This window comes from Mercenaria mercenaria, chromosome 6, assembly GCF_021730395.1.
Source record: "Mercenaria mercenaria strain notata chromosome 6, MADL_Memer_1, whole genome shotgun sequence".
Classification (NCBI taxonomy): domain Eukaryota; kingdom Metazoa; phylum Mollusca; class Bivalvia; order Venerida; family Veneridae; genus Mercenaria; species Mercenaria mercenaria.
The window spans coordinates 70,155,035-70,178,980 of record NC_069366.1 but is presented as its reverse complement, the minus strand read 5'-3'; the positions used below and the strand labels follow the sequence as shown (position 1 = coordinate 70,178,980).

Genomic DNA, 23,946 nt, shown 5'->3' with positions numbered 1-23,946 from the left:
AAGTTTGACAGTAACCTTATTTATCGTCTTAATATTGGGGAACAGTTTTGCCAAGTGATAACTAATGACACAGTTACGGAGTAGACAAGAAGTGTTACATTGACCGTGAAGTAATGATCTGAACTTTACGCATGACACGTTTTGCCGGAAGACTTGTACCGAATAATATGAAATCTCTTGATGAATGTAAAGTTTATGAAGCGGACAAGAAAGTGATCTCAAAGTGTGACCTTGGTCAAAGGTCTGGTTTTTGTGTGCGACACGTTATCACGTTTCATGAGAAAACAAATGTATCAAGTAATATCAAAATCCCTTAAGGAATGGCGATGTTTGACATGAAACAGTCCCTGTAAACATTTGACCTTGAAGTGTGGATAGGAGACTGGGTCTTGCACGCGATGCATCATCTTATTAAAGGGATCATTGGTGTATCACTTAATGGATGGCATAATTATGAACAGATTACGACGTGTGAAAAACGGATGGACGGACGGACAGAAGGACAGACGCATCTTACGTATGTGTCCCATATTTGTTATCACCCTAACGGAAAGAGGCAAAAATACTAGATGTGCTATATTTTCTTAGAAGTAAGTAATTCGAAAGAAAGTTTAAATTGTATTAAAAAGACGCAAGCCTACAAGAAATACCAACCACAAAAACCGTCAAAATACACAAGAAATACAATGTTTTACTCACATAAACTATACAACACGTGTATATTTCAACACTTATAATCTCCATCTACAAGAAATAGTGAATAGCTAATGGATAACAGCAAAATAAAAGAAATGGACAGCTTAACATATTGATATATAATGAACCTTACTTGTAGAGATAAAATATTTCTGTCCATAACAAACGAGGTGGAATCGATACAGAGAAGAACTTCAGACCACTAGTCCTTACACCGATCAAACATTGTGGCATCTTATTCGTTCTTTATCTATATTCACAGCTGAAGTTAACACGTGTTAGTAATTCGTCTAGAAAAAAATGCAATCAGGAAGTAAAAAAGTATTATTTTGCAAGTGGTTAAGTTTTTTCATTTCACAGCAATCAACTCAAAAGTGCATTTGCTGTTCAGTTAGACATCCATTAGATGCTTATGGAATTTGGTACATTGTTGGGATTCAGACACCAATAGTTTACAATTCTTTGATTCCCGTTGTTTTTTTCTTTGTTCTCGTTTGCAATGCGTGCCAGGTCGGCTCGAAACTCTTCAACTACTTCAATTGCCTTTTTATCGATGATAGAGTGAACCTCAAAATCCCCTAGCTTTTTCATACGTCTCGTACTTAACACATTCGTTATGACAAGGTGTCATATGTTGTTGTTTTTTGTGGCAGGCTTTGAAGCAGTTCAGTATCTTCTATTTGGCCGTTGCCTTTTGGTGGACTTCCCCGAAGTCCTAGTGGATAGTTTGGAGGATAGGCATAATCTTCATACTGACGGAAGTTGACAGCTGCATGTTGCACGCTGCATGTAAAAATAATGCTTGTCAGGGTATTACAAACTTGTTCTTTAGTGATGAATTTGCCGTTCTCCCCATACACACCAAGCATGCCAAGCCCCTGTTGGTCCACAGGGGCAACGATTTCTTGCCTTCAATTCTGCAGCTCGTAGTCCTCCTGCACGTCAACATCTGAGGCGTAATAAAGATCCAGATATTTACGTACATACGTGCGTATTGCATCGTAAAGCGGGATGGCGTCATTACGATAGTAATAATGCGGTAAAAGATTTGGATCGTCTACACCTCGTACTTTCAAGTCAGTTGGTAGAGTACCATCAACGTCCATTCGCCACTTCTCGTTTTTACGTTTCATAAGTTCTACCATTCCGTTTGTGCCTAAATTCAGCAATTCTGCCACGTATCCATCTTCGTTGAGCAATATTGGAATGCCAAGATTATTTATGGCAATAAGATAAAGAAAGTGGGGCATCAGTAATCTGAAGATAGGATGACCCTTGTGTATCTGCCTGTGAGTACTAGCGACGACACCTTCCATCTTTAAATGGGTAAACCCAAGATGTGCAACGGACTGGTGGTAATTTGCATCTGCTACATTGAACCACATCTTTGCTAGAATCCATTTGTTTGTGGGGGGATCGCTTGGGAGAAAGACGGGATTGTTGGCACTAGGCTTCTGAAATAACTGGATAGCGATAGGTACTAGTTTGCCATTATTCTTTTGATAGAATAAAGCAATTGGAGCACACATGACATACCCTGCTTTTGTTGGTAGACCATCTAGTATGTCATAATCAATTATGAATATCCGCTTCTTCTGTAAAGCTTGTGGTAAGGTCATACTTTCCAGAAATGGCTTCAGCCTTCGACCGTTTACTGCAAGTTTGCCTGGAATTTTGGTACAAAGACGTATCACGCCGGGGTTCACACTCATTAGACGCTGCATTCCAAATAATTTATCATTTTTCCACCTGTAACAATTATATCGACATTACCTTTCTATGAGCGTGAAAATTAAAGACATGAAAAACTTCTGATAACTTAAAAGAAAAACTATATATATACAATTTATATTTAAGAAATAATTTATAGCAAAACACTATTTATATACGATAACGTCGGGCGTAATAATTTCACGAGGGCGTAGCCGGAGTAAAATTATTTCTTACGACGTATAACCGCACGAGTGTATTAATAGTGTTTAAACACGGTTTTGCTATAAATTATTTCGATTCTAATGTACTGTATCTTTTGTTGTACAATTTAGATATAATATGGTAGAGAACTGTTTATTGACGTATGTATGTGTCGTAGGGTAAAATAGCAGCACCTGTAAATCCTTAATGTTTTAGTTGTTTTATTTCATTTTCCCCGTTAATGTCTGTACTTTTACCAAATCCTCCAATATTTATATATAGTCTAAGAGAAGTAAATCATCGCCTCCTTTACTAATCTTACTAATATTTATGCATGTGACTTATTCCAACCAATCACGATCTGGTCACTCATAAACGGTCAATGTTTTGAAAACGTTTATACTTTGATACCGTGCAAATAAAACCAAATACCTTTGGATATAGTCCATATATATTCAGGTAATTAACATTTTTGTACTTTGTAATCATATTTCTTGATGTAACTGAAATTCTGTATTGATATTTCATGTGTTTAATGAATTATTACGAGTTATAAATTACTGTGTAGAGAGCGGTCAGTTACGCGCCATCACACCTATTGTAATGCTCGTTTGTTTACTTTTTTGACAGCTGTCATCTGTCAAATGATGTTTGTTATTTCTTGTTTATATTTACTATTTGTTGTTTTATATTTTCAGAGTACATCTATGATAGTAATGAAATCATATTAAACATTATTATCAAACCCATAATTGAACATTAAAAATTGTTTGTCATCCGACCCACCCCCTCATACAACCATGTAGCCAAGTCATCTACAACTATAAAATAAATGAGCTAGTTAGGAGCGAGAAAAAGGGTGACATATGGCGCTAAATGGTAAGTCATCACGCTCCTTTTTATGCACGCCGGAAACGGTAATACGTCTTGCGGAATCATTCTATACGGTGCAAATGATGGCGAATTATTCTGAACAGCTAATAACCAAATCCGTTTTTGTGTGTAAATTAATTTAGACAGTTACACTGCGTGATATTTTGTTTTAAACATGTTTTAGTGAAATATTTTATCAAACTGAAAGCGCTATTTCTCGATGCGTACTTCGCGCTAAATATCACGTTGATGTGACGTTAACATAATATCATTGTGATGATTAAAGCATCGTTAGTCATATTAGACTGGGCTTTCTCTACTGTAAGGAAAATATTTCAAAAAGTAAAGTTTGTAAAAAAAATAGCACTATCAGACAACGACAGGTTAGGGTGTCCAAATATCTCAGTTATTGTACTTCAAAACTTAGAAGAAAATGCTTGTTTAATCTGTTTCTCCTCAATTAAACGGATTGCTCTTAATTAACCTCGTTATGTTTTATAGACCACGATCAACGCATTTTAGCAAATTTAGTTTTATATTTCTTCCAAAACGTGTCTGTAAGAAATACAGATAACAACGATTGGCATTATGCGTAAGTGCAAAGACTAGAATCATACTTGTACTTTATGAAGTTGTACAAAAAGCTTACGCTCGACTGCACGACCATTGTCGGAAAGGTCATTTTTACACAAGAAAAAACTATTTGTAATAACTTCTCATTTGCCTAAAGAATAAAAAAAACAGACAGTATTATTTGCTTGAGAAAAGTTTTCACTAATCATCTAAAATGTTTTGATCAAAAGCAATATTTGTATTTGATATATTTAGAATATAACTTTCGGAAACATACATTTAAACAATATCAGCAAGACTAAATAATATCTGTCTGTTTATATCGCAACCACTGCTTTATTTTCACATAGCTTATGTCCAATTAAAAAAAGCAAAACCAACAAAGATTGCAACCATGGACAATTCGGTCTAAGACTGTTTGTAAGAGAGAATTACCTTTCTAGGTTTGAAGGTTTGGGGAAGACAATCCCATACACACTCTTTATATCGTTCAGCTTATGGAATGCACCAGTGATTGCCTTATCAAATACTGCTAACGTTTCTAATGCTTTTAATTTCCCACCAATATGAAATTCATATTTATATGAAAACTCTTCTTCTGGTGGTAGCTGTTTTACTAGGGGAGGACAACCCGGATATTTTTCTGTTAGCTCATATAGCTCCCTCATTTCTTCAAGATCACGTTTTCTGTCCTCTGGAATTGTTAAATTAACACAAACTAAACAGAACATTTTGAAAAACCTATAGACCACACAAACTTTACGCTATATATATTTAGTACTTTATTGATGTTCATTTGAAATACAATAACATCGAAATATTTTACTAGGAATCCCTTGTCTATTATATTCTGATATACCTTTTCTCGAGCTCAAGTGCGGCAATGAAAGGTCGTCCGTCGTAAATTTGTATGTCCTGTCACTTCTTATGTTGGCAAACACTGGTAATACCGTTTCAACACCTGTCTTGTTGTTTGTAACCATCACTTTATCGATATTCCAACCACCTTTACCGACCATCGCATCCCCACGAATCTCAATCCCATCAATGTTTCTGATCTGTACATAAATGATACTAATACATTTAACACTATTACATAATAATATATATTAATAATAATATTACGCAAAATATTAAGCTTCTGCAATACATTGAACTGTGAAAAACTCAAAATTCATTTGAATCCATGATTCTGAGCTTGAAACTTAAGAGATATTTATATTAGGACAAAATGAAATATAAACTAAGATTTTGTGTAAATGAAATGTTGGTAGTTTTACAAGTTATTGTCTTGTACGGGTGTTGTCAATATGGAAAGTATAACTATATTTTGATAGACACTAATCAAAAGTGCCACTGAATATCGCTGAAGCTATAACAAATCAAGCGATAAGTTCTACAGTCCAACTTAAAAAGTAAAGAAACATGAATTGAACAGTAAATGTTTAAGTCAGCATACACAAATTAATTTTTCAGTTTCGCTGTAGCTAATTAAACAAAGTGCCTTATGGGGAGACACCTTCATGACTCCAGCTGGACTCAAACCTTTAGCCTGCTGGCGGCAAGTGACTTTGCCTAGATCATGGTCTGCACTGTTCATTGTTCAGTCAGAAAATTTTCAGTGAACGCCCATATGGAATGATGGACTAGTCCATTTAAGAAATTTAGCAGGCTAAAGCATATATCTTGGCACATTATCTGCTGTTAGTCACATTCTACCTAAATATGTAACTAAAATATTTAGTAAACGTGTAACCTTTGGTTCATCGACTTTGAAAAAATTCTTGTGACCTCTTGAAATTTTTTCTGGAAATTCAGCTACGCACAACTCATCCTCATCACCGACTTTGCCATCTCCAAGAAGTTTTACATAAATTATGCCTCTGCACCCTCCTTTTGGTTTGTCAGCAGATTCAACACAAATTGTGTAGTCGCCTGTCGATATTGCATCATCCCTACGTTTACCCGATCTCAACATTTTTGTCCTGGATGATAAAAAGGTGTGAAATAACCTGATACATACGCTTATCAAATTAAATTAATAAAATCCATTTTGTCTATTAGTAACATATATCAAATAAAGTATAGAAATAAGAAATATATTTCAGCAAATACTTAATATTTCGTTTTATCAGACTTAAATAGAAATATCACAATTGCGTGACTGAAATAAGTACTGGAGACAAATACTACTAACCATAGTATCATTTAGCTATAAATACATTGTTATAGAAAAAAAATCAACACTAAATAACAATAACGTAAGCAATAGCACGATTTTAAGATAACAGACTTAACAAAGGAATTACTTAAGTTTTTTCGTGAAATTGGGACCAGCATTAAAGGTTATATTACTGTTGTGATGAATAGAAGTGACTACATAATAGAATTCTGAGAGAGCCTGACAACAGCGTAAAAGGCTGTATTACTGCTGTGATTAATAGAAAAGACTAAATAGCAGAAATTCAAAGACAGTTATACAACAGCATAAAAGGTTATAATGTTGTTGTGCTGAATAGAAGTAACAAAAAGCAGAAGAACAAAGACTGTTAGACAACAGCATAAAAGGTTATTACTGTTGCGATGAATAGAAGTGACCATATATACGGTTAGAAAACATCATAAAAGGTTATATGACTGTTTTGATGAATAGAAAAGACTAAACAACAGACTGAAGCTCAAAGACAATAAGACAACAGCATAAACTATGGTAAATTTGACGAAATGCCTGAAACAGTTCAAGCAGTATATACAGGTGCTTTGGTAAAATTTATGATTTACTAAAAGTACCAAATGATGCTATGTTTTACCCAAAACGCACAAAGGCTTCAATAATGAACTACGACTTGCTTACCGAGGACGTCCTTTTTAGTCACTGAAAACATTTATGAATATTCACATTCAACATAAATTTTGTATGGAAAGGAAAAAAGCGTTTATTTTCGTATAAAAAAAATTGGTATTATAATATCTAAGACGGACCTTTCCGCGCGATTGGACGCGCAACCTGATGTCATTCGCAAAAATCATTAACAAAATGGCGTTGTTCGAATTTTCTTTTCAAAATTTGACGCCAAAATTTCGAAAAGAACATTAAATGACAGCTTATGAAAACTGATTTTTCTTATAGTAAAGATCAAAATTGAATCGCCACAACTGGTAGATTTTTTCACTGAATTTAACTATATTCTAAATAAAAACCTAGAGCTGTATTTTCATCGGACGGCAAATTACAATTGAACGTGGGTGGGTCTTTTTTGGCCGTTGTATTTAGATGTTGAAACGATCGATGTCCTGACATTTCTTTTGATTTCCTGACCACTGATTCCTGTAGTAAGCTACCGTATAAATGTAAATATAGTAATAGAATGCTATTTTTGTGCGTTTATACGGGTATACGGATATAAACCACATTGGGACTTCTTGGAAATCATCCAAAAATTGATAGCGCGATTCACGGATTTGCAAGAAGTCACAATGTGGTTTATACTTGTATAAATGCACAAAAATAGCATTCTATTCTTAAATAAATTGGCGGCATCGCGCGTTAGTGTTGTTCTCTATTTATATATTTCGGTTTGTTATCCTTTTCATTGGAATTAGTAAGGAATTAATATAATAATAATTTTCTTAAAAACTTTCCATGTAGTACTAAATTTCATGAAACACAGAATAAATTATTTTTCATAGTTTTGTACTAACGCAGTTGTGTTTTTTTCTTCTGAACAGTTAAAAAATTAAATAGCAGATTTCAATGTACAAGTCTGCATTTTTGATAAAGTACTCTCAAAGAACTACCCGATTTCAAACTTTTTGTCGTGGCTTATTGTTAAAATTATTTATATATATTATATCTTTAAAACCTACTTTGAAACAGTTTTACCTTTTTGAATGTTATCCAGTTTAAGTCTACGCCGGAATGCGTCTGTATATTTTCCGTCGCGACCACTACATGAAAGTAACGTCTGCGCATAGAGTCTGCGCATAGAATGACAAATATATCATTTTACGTACCTTTTACATTGTGTTTATAATAATAAGACAGAGGCATTTTACTAAGCGTTGTTACTTGTAACAAGAACTATCTTTAAAAAAGATGGTCGGCGTAATGTAACTGAAGCACAAGTTATATATGGACAGAAACCTGTATTTTAAATCTTTTGGCAATGTTGAAAGGGGCCTCTGTGAAGTTTTGTATAAATGAGGACAGTAGTTCTGAAGAAGACTGTGTTTAGAAATTGTGGAGGGACACACGACCAGGCCCGTAGCTACACTGAGGTACAGGGAGGCCGGTGCCTCCCTGTTTTAACGCTTATTTAAATATCTGCTTACATATATTTGTAAAAAAATAAAGGTCTGATTACGCCATGTCCTTCTACACTTACTAATGTTTGCAATATATACAAGTACGATTTTTTTTCGAACATATATTAAAAAGTAACATAGTTAATAAAGTTCCGTCATAAAAGAATAAATATAAGTCGACATTGATAATATCAAAGTCTGAGTTTTCATTTAGAAAAAAATAGCAGGTATATTTGAAAAAAAAATGGCTATATACAAAAAAATATATTTAAAAGAAACTAACACGTATATATTTTAAATCAAGAAAGGAAAATGGATAAATTATTTCTTCACTTCAAATAGATGAAAGCATCTGAAATCAAAAGTTTTCTTTTCAAATATTTAAATGTTCCCATTCTTTAGAAGAGCATATTTCTTGGCATAGATTTATGATAATTAATTGTAAAGAAGCGTATACATACCTAAACAATATATATTATATGCACAGAACAATATTCCTAATGATGTGTTCGCAAGCTAAGTTACATCCTAATTTGAATTTTTTGACGTGTATTGTAAATTTAAAAGCGTACTTTTGCTGTTTAAGGCAGTAATAATAATTATTCGTTTAATTTTTTAATTATCATTGTTGTATGTTATAAGAGGAGACGATTGAAATTTTAGCATTCAGAAAAAATTGCTATTTTGATTTCAGTCTAGGACCCAAAGTATACGGGTTATAAAACGTTTGACTTTCTGTACAAAAGTGTACTTCAATCAAGACAAAGATTAACATAAACAACATCAACAACATGACAGTAGTCAACTATCGTATCAAAATGTATAAGATTTTTGTAAATCATATTGAATATTTAAGTTCGCAAAGTAGTCGTGCGGGAAATTGTGCTTTCATGTGGTGTTGCGCAGGTAAAATGGGTAAAAGCTTGATGAAACATGAAATGAAAAGGAATATGTGTTTTGTTTTACATGTTAGATTAAGATAATTGAGCCGCGCCATGAGAAAACCAACATAGTGGGTTTGCGACCAGCACGGATCCAGACCAGCCTGCGCATCCGCGCAGTCTGGTCAGGATCCATGTTGTTCGCTAACAGTTTCTCCAATTCCAATAGGCTTTAAAAGCGAACAGCATGGATCCTGACCAAACTGCGCGGATAGGCAGGCTGGTCTGGATCCATGCTGGTCGCAAACCCATTATGTTGGTTTTCTCATGGCACGGCTCATATATTCCATTCATAATCATCAGATCGTTCGACACTAGTGCAATTATTGCACATGGTTATTTCGATCTTAACTCAAAACAATATCATTATTTAATAAATACAATTGTTACTAAGTAATATTTGCTGCAAAGCTATGATACTTGTCGTATTATACGAGTATAAAGTGGGAAATATTTTGCTTCCTCTCTGTCAATACAGAGCTATTCAATCTTTCCGAAGTAATACAAATTATGTTTGGTGCAGCTGACTCGGTAAATGCCAGGAATCGCTCTTGTAAGAAAAATAGATGTCATCCTGGTGCTTTTTTTTTTTTTTTTTTTTTTATTTTGTCAACACTTTCTGATATAATTCGATTACGAATACAGATGATAAATAATTTATACCCTGAAATAACTTGCAATTATCTAAAGATGTTAATATAAACACATTGCGTTAGTCGAATAATTTATACGAGTCAATCATCTATTAAATGACATTATATTTCATCTCGGCTGCCTATAGTTTGGATGAATAAGATTTCTTCCAATTTCCAATCCATTTAACTACTAGAAGTAAATTAAAGTAACCTCTACGACAGATGGACATATAAACATTCTGGCCGAATGAGAGTTGGACTAGCAGACATAACCATGAACTTGTCAGAACCAAACAACTTTTTAAATCGTTTTGAATGTTATGAAACTCTTCAATATTCCCCTTGTTGGTGACAGCAAACAACCACATGCCCTCCACATATTTTCTTATTCAACTGGTTTATGTACATTATCAGTTCTAATTGTTCTATATTGTAGATCTGTTGTCAGATACCGTATTTCCTCGAGATGCTTCTTTGCAAAACTTGCGATAAAATAGTTTTGATCCCGTAAACTAAACAACGCAAATACATTACCTTCCATAAAAAATCGGTTTGAAGTCTAAATAACTGCACAGTATGATCTTCATGAAACAAGAGAATACAAAATAATACTTCAAAGGACCTAACCTACAGTCTGCATAATGATAAATTGCACAAAGAAATTAGTATCCGTAGTAAAGTCGGACGGCTTAAACTGCGTACTGTAATTTCATAAAAAGAATTAACCTTTATGCAAATAATTATTTATGGTACAATTCTATCAACGACAACATCGCTTCTATTGCATTCTGAAACACAGATAACATAAGATAAAAGGAACTCATCTGCCTGATATCTTTACTTTAGTTAAGGAGGTAGGTTACCTTGTTACAAGGGTAAATTCAAATTAGTTGAACCGCAGCATCTTTTTGTATTTCGTGTAATATGAAGTTTTAACTGCTAAAATCTCAGTTTCGCTTGTCTCTGTCCCTTCAAGTTAATTTTTTATCCAGGTTTGAAGAACATGACCCTCCAAAGGTATTTCATATTGAAAGAAGAAGGAAAATACGGATATTTAACACTTTTCAGTATATTTTAGTTTCATTGAAATCCGTAGAAGTCAGCATAATCGACAATTTTACTAGTATGCACGTTAGCTTTCTAATATAAGCTTAAAATGTATATGTCGCGGGGCTCGTGTTTCCATGGTAACACATTTTCTCTCATTTTTAAACAACTATGTATAAAAATAGGGGTTTTCGACGGTTTCAGTGCCATTCTGTTAATGACCAACATGGAATATTTTGGTAATATTATTAGCAAAATACCAAGCACTATACATGGTACCCTATTTTTCTTAAAGTTTAAAGTAACCATGGCAACAGAGATGTTTAAAATGGCTTATATCTTGCTTTTTGTCGTAATTTCTTATAAAATAATATTGAATAAGATTATCTTTCTAGTTGATGTAGCTTTAAAACATATTATTTCTAACGTAAGTTATATTTTCGTGTTATCTGCATTTATTCAAACAAATTTCTAAGCTTAGAATACTTACAGTAGTACCCCTCGTCTGGCATTTTTCATGGAAAAATCGTTCAGCATGCTACTATTATTCTCATGGATATTGTTGAAATGAAAATAAAAAGCCGAAGCTGTGTTTCTTAAATAGACTAGTGTCAACGCTTTTGAATTTTACATTTAGATACATAGGTCACGGGCTTCGTTTCCATGGTAACATCAATTCAATTCAAGAAACCACAATTTTCTACAGAAATTTGAACAATTTTAGATCTTAGTTTTAGTATATAAGTAACAAATTATCAACGGAACCTGTAAAATAGGTATTACAAATCAAACTGCTAGATTTTGTATTTGAAAATGGCCGTAACAAGTAACCTCTCACCCAACTATATTCCAAATAACATTGGTTACCATCATCCATTTTCTTACATTCCGCATAACATTTCAATATAACTGCATAAAAGAAGCAAAATATTGACTATTATTCAGAGCAAAAGATTTATAAAAAATATTTCAGCAAATAATGGTTATTTGAAAATAGTTTGAATAAAGAAAATGCACAGAATTACGTACTTACAAGATAAAAGCTATTAATTATGCGCGGTAACTGGCACGTAACGTCATGACGTCAATGACGTCATTTTAAGGCAACATTGTTTTGAAGCGTTTCTGCGGCAATTTATTCATTATTTCTGCATTATTAAACCATAAAGCGTCAGATCGAAGACAGGTCTATGATTTGTTTTCAGAAGAATGAATATACAAACACATTTAGTTTGTCGTAAACGTCGTCGTAAATCGTCACGTTAGCTTCCGGTTGGGCATGCGCACATACAAATATAAAGGTAACCTACCTCCTTAAGGTGAAAATTTAAGTAAGTTATTTAAAAAAGTATCTGATACAGTACGTAAAACTATATCTTGGTAAAGTATGCTTAATACTACTTGCATTATACCTTGTCATATAAGTCGCATTGCAAACCCGCCTTAATGACATTGCGTTGAAGTTAAAAAGCCTTGAATTTGAAAGTAATGGGATTCAACTCAGGGCATAGCGTTTGATTAAGTCTTATTATAGTGCATTTTAAACGATCTGGCGGGGCGGGGTTTCGCGGCCGTCCATTGCATTATTGTGCAGGATATGTTGTATATTCGGCAACCTGATTTTTTATTTACTTGCCATCTAACTTCTACTGGAACCACTGTAGCTCCACCTATTTTGCTCGATTTTTACGCTTACCATTATTTGTATCAGCCAGAGATTAACTTCATCCGGCCAGGTCAAATTGTTCTTCTTCTTCTTCGTTCACGACAATACTGTTTGACCAGTAGCCTCGATGAAACTTGTGATTTTCCGCAGATCCTCAATGCCTCCATATAGATTCTGGCGGATTGAGGTTACCGTATCTATCGGCCAAGTTGCAGCTCGCTCCTGGCTATGATTTTACATATCTGAAGTTTATACTCCATAGTCTGATCTTCCTCTACGCATAGACAAGTTGGTGATGGTGCCAGTCTGTATTTCTTGTACATGTGAGCATTGAGCTTGTTGTGCACTGAGCGATGCCGGACCAGCATCACTTGTTCAGACCGATCAAGGAGATGAAAAGCATCTTCCTCAATCCTTGGTCTCGTTAGTGCCTTGATGATGGTGACTTTCTCTTTATAGCTCACAGGTGTTGTTGGTTGTTCTGACTGAGCTCCTAGCCTAGCCAGATGGTCTGCCTCTTCATTGCCTGCAAGTCCACAATGGGATGGAATCCACTAAAGTGCTACTTTGCAGGTTATAGTCAGGCTCTCTATTTTCCTGGCTAGCTGCGGAGCTTTATTGTTGAACAGAGCTTCCATGACAGACAGTGCATCTGTGAGAAAGACGACTGAGCAGCTTTCTTCTGCCAAGTCTTCAACCATTGAGACAGTCTTCATAAATGCTTTACTCTCGTTCTGGTTATTGCTGCAGTGTTTTCCTGTGGCTGCATGTAGTGTTTCTCTTTTGCCAGATGGGTTGAATAAAAACTCCTGCTTCTCCATCTTTGATGGCGAATGTGACTACTCCATCTGTGTAGACATGAGTCCATGTTTTATCGGAGGATAGTCTTCATTGATCATAGCAAGTGTGAGGCTCTTCCGAATGCCTTCATCCTCTTGCTTCCCGCGGTCAAGAAAAGGAACAGCAAGTCTCACAGTCGCTGAGAACAGGTCATTCGTTTGTGGGTTTATAATGTCTTCACTACCTAGGAGAGTCGTTGGTATGTGCAGATCAGTTTAAAACTCTCGACAGAGTTTCTTTGCCTCGTGAACGAAGCTGCTACGTTTGAGCCGATTTTTGGTGTAGCCTTCAACATTGGCTTCATGTGATGGCCTTGAAAAGACCTGAACTTCTCTGCTTGAAGCAGGACCTTTGCATGTCTCTTGTCCTGTAACGTATGTACTTGTTAGCTTCTCTATGAAGGAGATTGGTATAAATTTTGTTGCACCTGTCATGATCCGCAATGCTTGGTTTTGAACCTTGTCTAGAACCTGTTGGTTAGGTATAGAAGTAATGGACCAGGCAGTTGAGCTATACTCTAAATAAGGTCTCGCCGTTCCCTAATATACTGTCTTCAGTATTTGCTCATTTGCTCTCCACGTTGTTCCGGCAAGTTTATTCATCATGGCCAGCTTCCTATATGCCTTCCTTCTGCTTGACTCTACATAATGATAAATTGCACAAAGAAATTAGTATCCGTAGTAAAGTCGGACGGCTTAAACTGCGTACTGTAATTTCATAAAAAGAATTAACCTTTATGCAAATAATTATTTATGGTACAATTCTATCAACGGCAACATCGCTTCTATTGCATTCTGAAACACAGATAACATAAGATAAAAGGAACTCATCTGCCTGATATCTTTACTTTAGTTAAGGTGAAAATTTAAGTAAGTTATTTAAAAAAGTATCTGATACTATGTATTAAGTACATTTATAATTACATATCTGTATTGTATTTGTATATGCATAAACTATGTTGCTTCTTTCAAATTCTCGTTTCATGTCAATCATGCTAAAAAGTTTATAAGTGAACATACATTTACTAAACATAAGATGTAAGAACCAAGCAAACATGACCATATGCCTTTAAAAGAGCATTTTAGAGTGACAATAATCGCAAATACCTTTGCTATTTCAAAATTCCTATTTTTCTTCAAAAATGTATGCGAAGCTTTTAAATGCCATTTATTTTCTTCCAAAATAGATATCTTAAAAGTAACAAAAACATGTTTGAAATGCAGGAAAATGCACTAAATGGCACCCTCGAAACAAGACGACCATGATGGCCCTATATCGCTCACCTGAGTAAAGTTGCTTGCTTGCTTGAACAAATTTCTTTGCTAAAGCTTCAAAAACAAGAAAGTAGGTCAGTCGGTCATATTCATGGTCGTTTTTTCCCCATATAAGTCTATGTAAAACTTTGGACCCCAGGGCAGGACCTCTTTTCATCCCAGGGAAATAATTTGAACAATCTTGGTAGAGAACGACAAGGCAATGCTACAAACCAAATATCAAAAGCCTAGGTCTTGTGGTTTTAGACAAGAAGATTTTTAAAGTTTTTTCTCTATACAAGTCTATATAAACCAAATGACACCCTGGGCGGAGCAATATTTCCTCCTAGTGGAATCATTTGAATAATCTAGGTAGAGGTCCACTATATGATGCTAGATACCAAATATCAAAGCCATAGGCCCTTTTATTTTTGACGAGAAGATTTTCAAAGTTTTTCCCTATATACGTCTATAGAAATAATGTGACGCCCCAGGGCGGGGCCGTATTATATCCTAGGGGGATAATTTGAATAAATTTTGTAGAGGCCAACTAGTTGATGCTACATACTAAATATCAAAGGACTTATGGTTTTGGACAAGAAGATTTTCAAAGTTTTTCCCTATATAAGTCTATATAAACAATGTGAACCCCAGGGTGGGGCCATATTTGACCATAGGGAGATAATTTGAACAAACTTTGTAGATGCCCACTAGATGATGCTACCAAATATCAAAGCCCTAGGCCTTGTGGTTTTGGACAAGAAGATTTTCAAACTTTTTCCTTTATGAGTTATGTACGAATTCAATTCTTTGAACATTTTCTTAACGAAGACCATCCAAGGATCATCTCTGTAAAGTTTTATCAAAATTGGTTTGGTGGTTTAGGAGGAGATGTTGTTTAAAGGAAAGTGTGGACGGACGGGCGACGGACGGACGGACGGAAGCCGGAAGGTGAGCGGTCACAAAATCTCACTCTGAGCCTTTGGTTCAGTTGAGCTTAAAAAACTTTCTTGGGGTAGCATGCTCCTGGACATCCCTAGAAAGTGCCTCCCTATTTTCTTACCTCTGCCTACGGGCCTGACGACGGACACCAAACAATCACAAAAGCTCACTTTGAGCCTTTGGTGCTTAAAATATGGTAACAGTAAGCAGACAATATTGAAATACGTTCATACTTTATTTCTGGAATTGTTGGAAGCAACATGAACCCTTACCCTACTTCAGCTTATTATCAAATTTGTCTATCATTCAGAATATGTACAGTACTGTTTTCACCGTAAAGGTTAATTCAAATTTAGAGTCTAAAATTTAACAGTATCGGATATGTTGTTGCAGGTTGGTAATGATTTGCACTGGTTAGAAATTGTTGCTGTAATGCAGGGTAAGAGTTAATGACTGTATATTTGTAAAAACAAAACTTAAGGAAAGGAAACTTAACAAAACAGAAATAACTTAACAAGAAAACTTAACAAACAGAAATATGTCTGGATGAGCAGATAAATATTTTGTTACGCACACCTGTTCAAGTGGTACGCATACAACCCGATGGTGTTGTACTTATAAAGGTTATATATATATATATATATATATATATATAAATAAATTTTCATTTGATGAAACTTAGCCTGGATGTTTCTTGTAGTGTCTCTTTTTAAGCCTGTTCAAACTGTTCCGCTATGTTACACACTGGAGCAGCTAGAGCTTTTATAAAAACAACAACAAACAAACAAATAAAATCCCTTCCTTAACCGCAGGTCCGATTTAGAAATATTCTTTCGGTGACCCAAAATTCCTGAAAATATATAAAACAGCCATGGGAATTGGTCAGTTTTGTACATATAATTTTACAGTGGATGTATACTCACATGATCCTTGGGTGAGCTGTTTACATAATCTGATTGAGGTTTTTGTTGGCTATGTTCAATGATTCATCAGTTCTACTTTATTCAGAGATTTGTGTAAGCTGATGATGCTCACAAAGTTGCATGATTCTGTTCCATCTAAAATATTGTAAAAAACGGCACTGGATCAGTTTTTCGCAACGTTTACTAGCTGGGTCCATAGTGGACGTCTTTGCACATGAAGCTGCAGCGTAAGTACTCGGATTCTGTTTTATATTACTGATCTCAGTTAATTACCGTTTCTTGTATTTAAAATCTTACATTTGAATTTAAATTGATCGAAGAGATGTATGCATTGTATATTATTTTGGACGAAGGTTTACTGCCGCTTTGAATCAGGTAGTCCTGCAATTTCTATCATGGAACGGAAGAACGGTACAGTGGATTTTGACCAATACTGGACTGACTACAGGATAGGGTTTGGATCTCCGGAAAGAGGCGGCTACTGGTCAGGTTTAGAACGTATGAGACGTATTACAGACGCCGGTATGTTTTAACAGATTTTGGACTTTGACCAGACTTGCGCTTTAGCAAAATTTAGAATGAAATGTGCATTTCTGCGGAATGAACACTTAAACTAAGAGTTTCTTATCTCACGTTTTACCTAAAATACATTTTAATTAATGCTAGAAAGTAATTGTACACCGTCGAAAGTTTAGACTGAAAGGGACAAACCTCCAGACTTGCGTCATTTAATTTATAAGTTAGTTGAATACTTGCATTAGTTACAAAATTGAAAACAAAACGAATCAAAGAATTCGAGAAAATACCCATATATAACTCTGTGGCGAATGGCAAAAAATTATCGAAAGTACGGGAGAAGTTAACATGGCGTCGATTTCTTCGATTCAACCCTGTTTCGGAGACTTTGTCATCGGGATCCATCGGTTTTGTCTTCACTTTGTGAAGAAAAGTATCATCCTCAAATTTTCATGTCAATATTTTGGCGGCCATCTTGAATTCAAAATGGCGGCCATGGAATTCAGTGATGCAACCAATAAGAACTATGCATCTTGGTCAATTTTAGATATATAAGAACCCAAATAGTATCAAAATGTTCCTAAAGCATTGCCCTTTCCTTTTCAGTTACTTCATGTAAATTAACTAATTAGCATATCTATAAATATTAATGAGAATGTAAAAGTATGACCAAATTTCGCTAAAATGGGCATATATGAAAGTTATACAAATTATTTCTTGGTAAGTTTTAGTCAGTGAAGTAGTCGAATGGTACAAAATGAAAGGTAAGACACTGCTCTTGATATGTTATCTGTTTATGGTTTATGGTCATATCTAACAAATACCAGGGCCGAGTTCAGCCAAAAAGGGGTGGTGTAAGAAACTGACTCCTGAAAGCGAAAATCAACTGTTTCCCACCAAAGTCTTCTGAACATCAGTAAATTAAGTATGTAGTACGTGGTGATTTGTGGGGATATGGGCAACCGTGAGAAAATATTGAGTAATGTCCCATTTATCTCATTCCGGGCACATGACTGGAAAATTTAGTAATGACGTCATGAATGTGGCAGCTAAAGAGAAAATAAGAAAGGCAAAAATGTATCAATGCTGAATAGTTACAGGTTACAATATCTTTGAAAATTGTGTTATAATTGTAAAAATGATATTTTAATGAAAATTATGTATATTCCTAGCAAATAAAACACTTTTATGAAAAAGAAGATTCGATTTATTATGCTTAAAATGAAAACAAATCCATTACTGTTAGAAATATCTAAATGTCGATATTAGGTGAGCAAATTTCTGTTTAATGGCGCATTTATTTTCGATTAAAATAGAAATAATCTGATTATCTATCACTATATATATCCATATACCCTTGGTATTTGTATGAGTGTCAGATCAGGTTAATGCCTCTATGGTCAGAACGCAAAATAAATAGAAAAAAAATTGTTATATGGTGCATCTTGAGAATGTCGTTTCTAATGCATAAAAGCTGAAAAACGCAAACTATTTCATAGTGTCGATTCTCCTGTTATAATTGATAAATTAATACATAATTTCCCGTAAACCTGAGTTAAAGACATCTCCGAAAAGGAATCATCAGATTTTCTCTATTTTTGTTTCAGCATAATGAATGATATATGACGTCATGATCGTTTAATGCCTACAATATATTAATGTTTTACATAAGGAACTTTATAGTACTAAAACCTACACAATGAGTCCAGGATTTGGTCACTAATCACATCCCTGAAGTTTGTATTTTCAAAGTTCGCATAGATGATGAGCAAAATTATGTTTGATTCCTTAGTTGCATATACACTCACATTTAGCTCATTTCATAGTTAATTTAACCTCTAAGACATGTACCAATACTATTTTAGTCATATAACTTCATGTCGATTATATTTACCCCACGTGAAAAAAATATTGCAACAAAGTATATGCAAACTCTAGCAAAAACATAAATAGTCAGTATAAAATCTTGCAAAATCTCAGAAAACTTAAAATCCAACAATTACAAGGTTTGCTGTTCAGTCGTTTTCATATGATTTATTTACTCTTTATACCTATTTACCAAATAATCTAATGAATGATAAAGGAACTGTTTTAATTAAACGCACATATTGTGCATTTAATATCAGTTAAACATTTTCTGCTTGTAGCATTGCTAAGCATGTTTTCCATGTGAACCTGGGAGGCAGCTTTTAAAAACCCCTCCATCTTATTGAACAACATTGATGTCCAGTTAGGGAATGCAGTTTTCGAGAGGTAATTAGTATTACTGAGAACTATTTTTTTCTAGCTTGTCGCAGATGTTATCTTATGATTTAGGAAACGTCATACACTGTCAGGTGTGGTTACTATATCAACAATAATTCACTCATTCTTGATGATGTTTTCATATACGGATACTCACTTATTGCTCGTATAGTTGATATTTGTATGCCGAGGAGGTGCAGTAGGTGGAACTAACAATTTTAAGAGTACAGTACTGCATCGCTTGCCATTGACATATCGCCATATCTCCTTTGAAATTGATTTAAGTACACATATTTACTGCAGTTTTTTCTCTATTTAGATGGAGAGTTGGAATGTTTCCCTTACGCAAGTATCTGTTACTGAATACCTGGTTTGTCGCACAATAGCTTTGAAGGTCATGTTGTCTGTAGGCATCTTTGAAAGAGCGACTTTCAAGAGCGACCCTCTCCTAAGCAAAAATCTCTCTATAAAAACAACATTAAAATTTCCCTAAGCTGATGTATGTTCAGTTCCTTGTCAGCTGCATGCTACACTTTAATTTTTAATCGTGTTAATCGAAAGATGTGTAGGACGCCATGATAAGTAGTTCTTAAAGCCCACTTGTACAGGGCTGCTTTGATATATTTCTGATATGTTGGAGCTTTAATCGTTCTTTCTGCAACGGCATGGAGAACATAAATGTTTTGTTGAAAGCTTTAAGACGATCCAGTGAAAGTATAGAACTCAACAAATAAAAAAAAAAACAAAAAACAAAAAAAACAACAGAAGACTTGATTTGAATGAGTTTATTCGTTAGAAGTTAAGAAAAGTGAAATATCCTCCCGCTCTCTAGCACCAGCTTAAGCGGAATTCTATTTTGATTATATTAAATGATCTCCATAATACTAAAGGACCAGAAGTTTTCATATAATTATTTACCCCCAGTATTTTGTTTCACTTGCCTGAATAAGACATTTAGCTGTCTCGGGGTGTGTGTGTGTGTGTGTGGGGGGGGGGGGGGGGGGGGGGGGGGGGGGGGGGGGGGTGAAGGTGGGGTGAAATATATAGTGTTCTTTACTTCGTTCAAGTATTTATCATGTTCTAAACTATACATGCATGGGTGCAGTGTTACGGTTTAAAGAGGCTGTTTTGTTGGAACGTTGCATTACCATGAATCAGACTTTATCACATGTCAAATCTGTTGAGAAATACTTTCAGTTGCAGAGAAGAAATTATGTAAATGAAATGATAGCTTTGCTCAAGTTATGACAACATTACCACCTGTCCCTGATGCCCTTCCTTCTGCAATTAGCTGAACGTAATTGCGAAAAGCCCACGTTTTGAATGCAGGGGTAATAAATAATGCTGTGTGTAGACAGCTTTGTTATCGTGGGCTATCTCAGTGTTGATGTCAAGTTTGAATGAATATAATTAACCAGAAAGTTTGTGTAATTCTGAAGACTATCAAGAATTTAACACTTACAGTAAGTTAAAAAAAAAAGTCTGTTAAACTTCTACTGGCATAATTGTCTTGATTACGCTTAAATCTAATCAAGATAAAATTGCAAACTGTGCATGTAATTTACACACAATTTTATAGTAAGAGCATAGAAAGCTGCTTGTGCCTACATTGATTTGTACTGAATTTTTCTCAAATCCCTTTCCTTATATAGCCAGGGAGCCAAAAGTGCGAAAAGTGCCTAGAAACAGGATTTACCTGTCCGGTCATGCTATAGTCAGTTTCTATACATATTATGAATGTGCAAGGTCTCGCGGATCAGAAAAATTGGGCCTGCAAAACAAAAGCTCTTGCGAAATTTGGGAATATTAAGGGGAGATAACTCTGTATATTTGCAGTTTTTTAAGATTCAAAACGCTCTTTTACTAACAAAACATGGCATCATGTTTCTAAAATCAATTCAAATATATATATTTCAACATTGCTTTTACGCATAAGGCTTATGCTTGAAAAATTCGCAAAATGTACTCATTTTATGTACATTTTATTATAAGATTTGGCACCTAAAATATCAGAGAATAAAATAAAAACATTTAACCTAAAATTTACAGTATGAAGAAGTAACATTTAAGATGGTCTTATTTCTCAAAGTCATTTATTAATATTGCTGCGAAACAGTCTGTTAGAATAGAAAATAATCTAGATACTCTAGTTCAGGTTTGGCTAAGAAATACGCAAATCCGGGGAATTGTATGTACCCCACCCACTTTATATAATGCAAAAAATGTATAATAAAAATATTCGACCAACAACCAAGAAGATATGTTCTTCTTATCACGTATACAATATAATCTATATTTTTGACCATATAAAGCTGGATGAGGGGTATTTAAAAGATTTTCAACAGAAAAAGGGGGTAGGAAAACCTATGTATTTTACAACCGATAATTAGAATAAACAAACCGTTATTAAATAAGAGCAACACTAATGGAAGTCGAAAAACCCTTTACTTGCAAACTATTCATTTGGAAAGTAATTTATTTAGATACACTATAATGCAATCTAGTTCAGGTTTGGCTAAAAAATACGCAAATCCTGGATATTTTATGTACCCCACCCACTTTATATAATGCAAAAAAAATGTATAATAGAAAAATTTGACAAAAAATCAATGAGATATATTCTTTTATCACGTATACAATATAATCTGTGTTTTTGACCAAATAAAGCTGGATGATGGGAATTTAAAATATTTTAAGTGGAAAAAGTGGGTACCCCACCCACTTTATATAATTATATAATGCAAAAAAAAAATTCATAATGAAAACATTCGACCAAAATAAAGGAGATATACACTTTTTAATACGCATACAATGAAATGCATATTCTTGACAATTTAAAGATGGATGAGGCCTGGGGTATTTAAAAGACTTTAATAGAAAATAGGGGTATGAAAATGGTGTCTTTTACAACCGACAATTAGTTAACAACCTGTTATTTACCATTTGATAAATACGAGCAAGACTAATGAAAGGGATGAAACCTTTACTTGCAAACTATTCGTCTGAAAAGAAATTCATTTTAATACTCTTTCGTGCGATCTAGTTTAGGGTTGGCGACAAAAAGCGCAAATCCGTGGTATTTTATTTACCCCACCCACTTAATATAATCGTGTTCACAAGTAGTTGTGGATTGATGTATGGACGGACAAAGGCGATCACAAAAGCTTACCTTGTGTCACTACGTGACAGGTGATCTAAAACTCTGATAGAATCTATTTGAATTATATATGTTTGGGGGATATAATTACGACTTTTTTGTACGATATGTAAAATTTCTTGAATAGTGATATAATGAATTATTATTACATCAATTAGTTTTAAAATCTTCTGAATACTAAAGATTATTCAAAATGTCTCATTTTATAAACATTAAAGTTACACATTATGTCAAATTTCTATATTACATTCAACACATTAGAACTACATTACATCTATCTGTTTATCATGAGAAAGGTAAAAACAGATATGTACAACCCCGAAGCAAGCATTTATACTTTGTTAATTTGTAAAAACTGTATTGATCGATCAATCACATTTTATACATAGTTTTAGATGGGTGGGGTAATGTTCATACCCCTACAATTTCACAATTTTGACAAAATTGAACAAAAGAGTATTTAAATAATTAACTTTCAAATGAATAGTTAGCAAGTAAAGATTTCGTCGCCCTTTATTATTGATGCTTGTATTTATTAAATGGTAAATTACGGGTTGTTTGTTCTAATTATCGGTTGTAAAATACATAGGTTTTCCTACCCACTTTTTCTATTCAGAATCATTTAAATACCCCTCATCCATCTTTAAATTGTCATAAATATAAGTTATATTGTATATGTGATAAAAAGAATATATCTCATTGATTTTTCGTCGAATATTTTTATTATAAATATTTTGCATTGTATAAAGTGGGTGGGGTACATAAAATACCCCGGTTTTGCGTATTTCTTAGCCACGCCTGGAGTAGATTGCACGAAAGAGTATTTAATTAAATTACTTTCCAACTGAACAGTGTGTAAGTAAAGGTTTCATCGCCTTTCATTAGTGTTGCTCTTATTTAATAACGGATAGTTAATTCTAATTATCGGTTGTAAAATACATAGGTTTTCCTACCCCCTTTTTCTATTTAAAATCTTTTAGATACCCCTCATCCAGCTTTATTTGGTCAAAAATATAGATTTTATTGTATACGTGATAAAAAGAATATATCTTCTTGGTTGTTGGTCGAATATTTTTATTCTACATTTTTTGCATTATATAAAGTGGGTGGAGTATATAAAATACCCTGGATTTGCGTATTTCTTAGCCAAACCTGAACTAGAGTATCTAGATGATTTTCTATTCTAACAGACTGTTTCGCAGCGGTATTAATTAAAGACTTTGAGAAATAAGACCATCTTAAAGGTTACTTCTTCATACTGTAAATTTTAGGTTAAATATTTTTATTTTATTCTCTGGTATTTTAGGTGCCAAATCTTATAAAAAAAATGTATATAAAATGATTCCTTTTTGTGTATTTTTCAAGCATAAGCCTTATGCGTAAAAGTAATGTTAAAAGATATATATTTGAACTTATTTTAG

At 34.1% G+C, this 23,946-nt stretch overlaps 1 pseudogene; it reads right to left on the bottom strand.

Annotated features, from left to right (window-relative positions):
• Positions 1-671: 671 nt before the first annotated feature.
• On the bottom strand, positions 672-8,915 carry LOC123550058 (allene oxide synthase-lipoxygenase protein-like; annotated as a pseudogene).
• Positions 8,916-23,946: the final 15,031 nt, after the last annotated feature.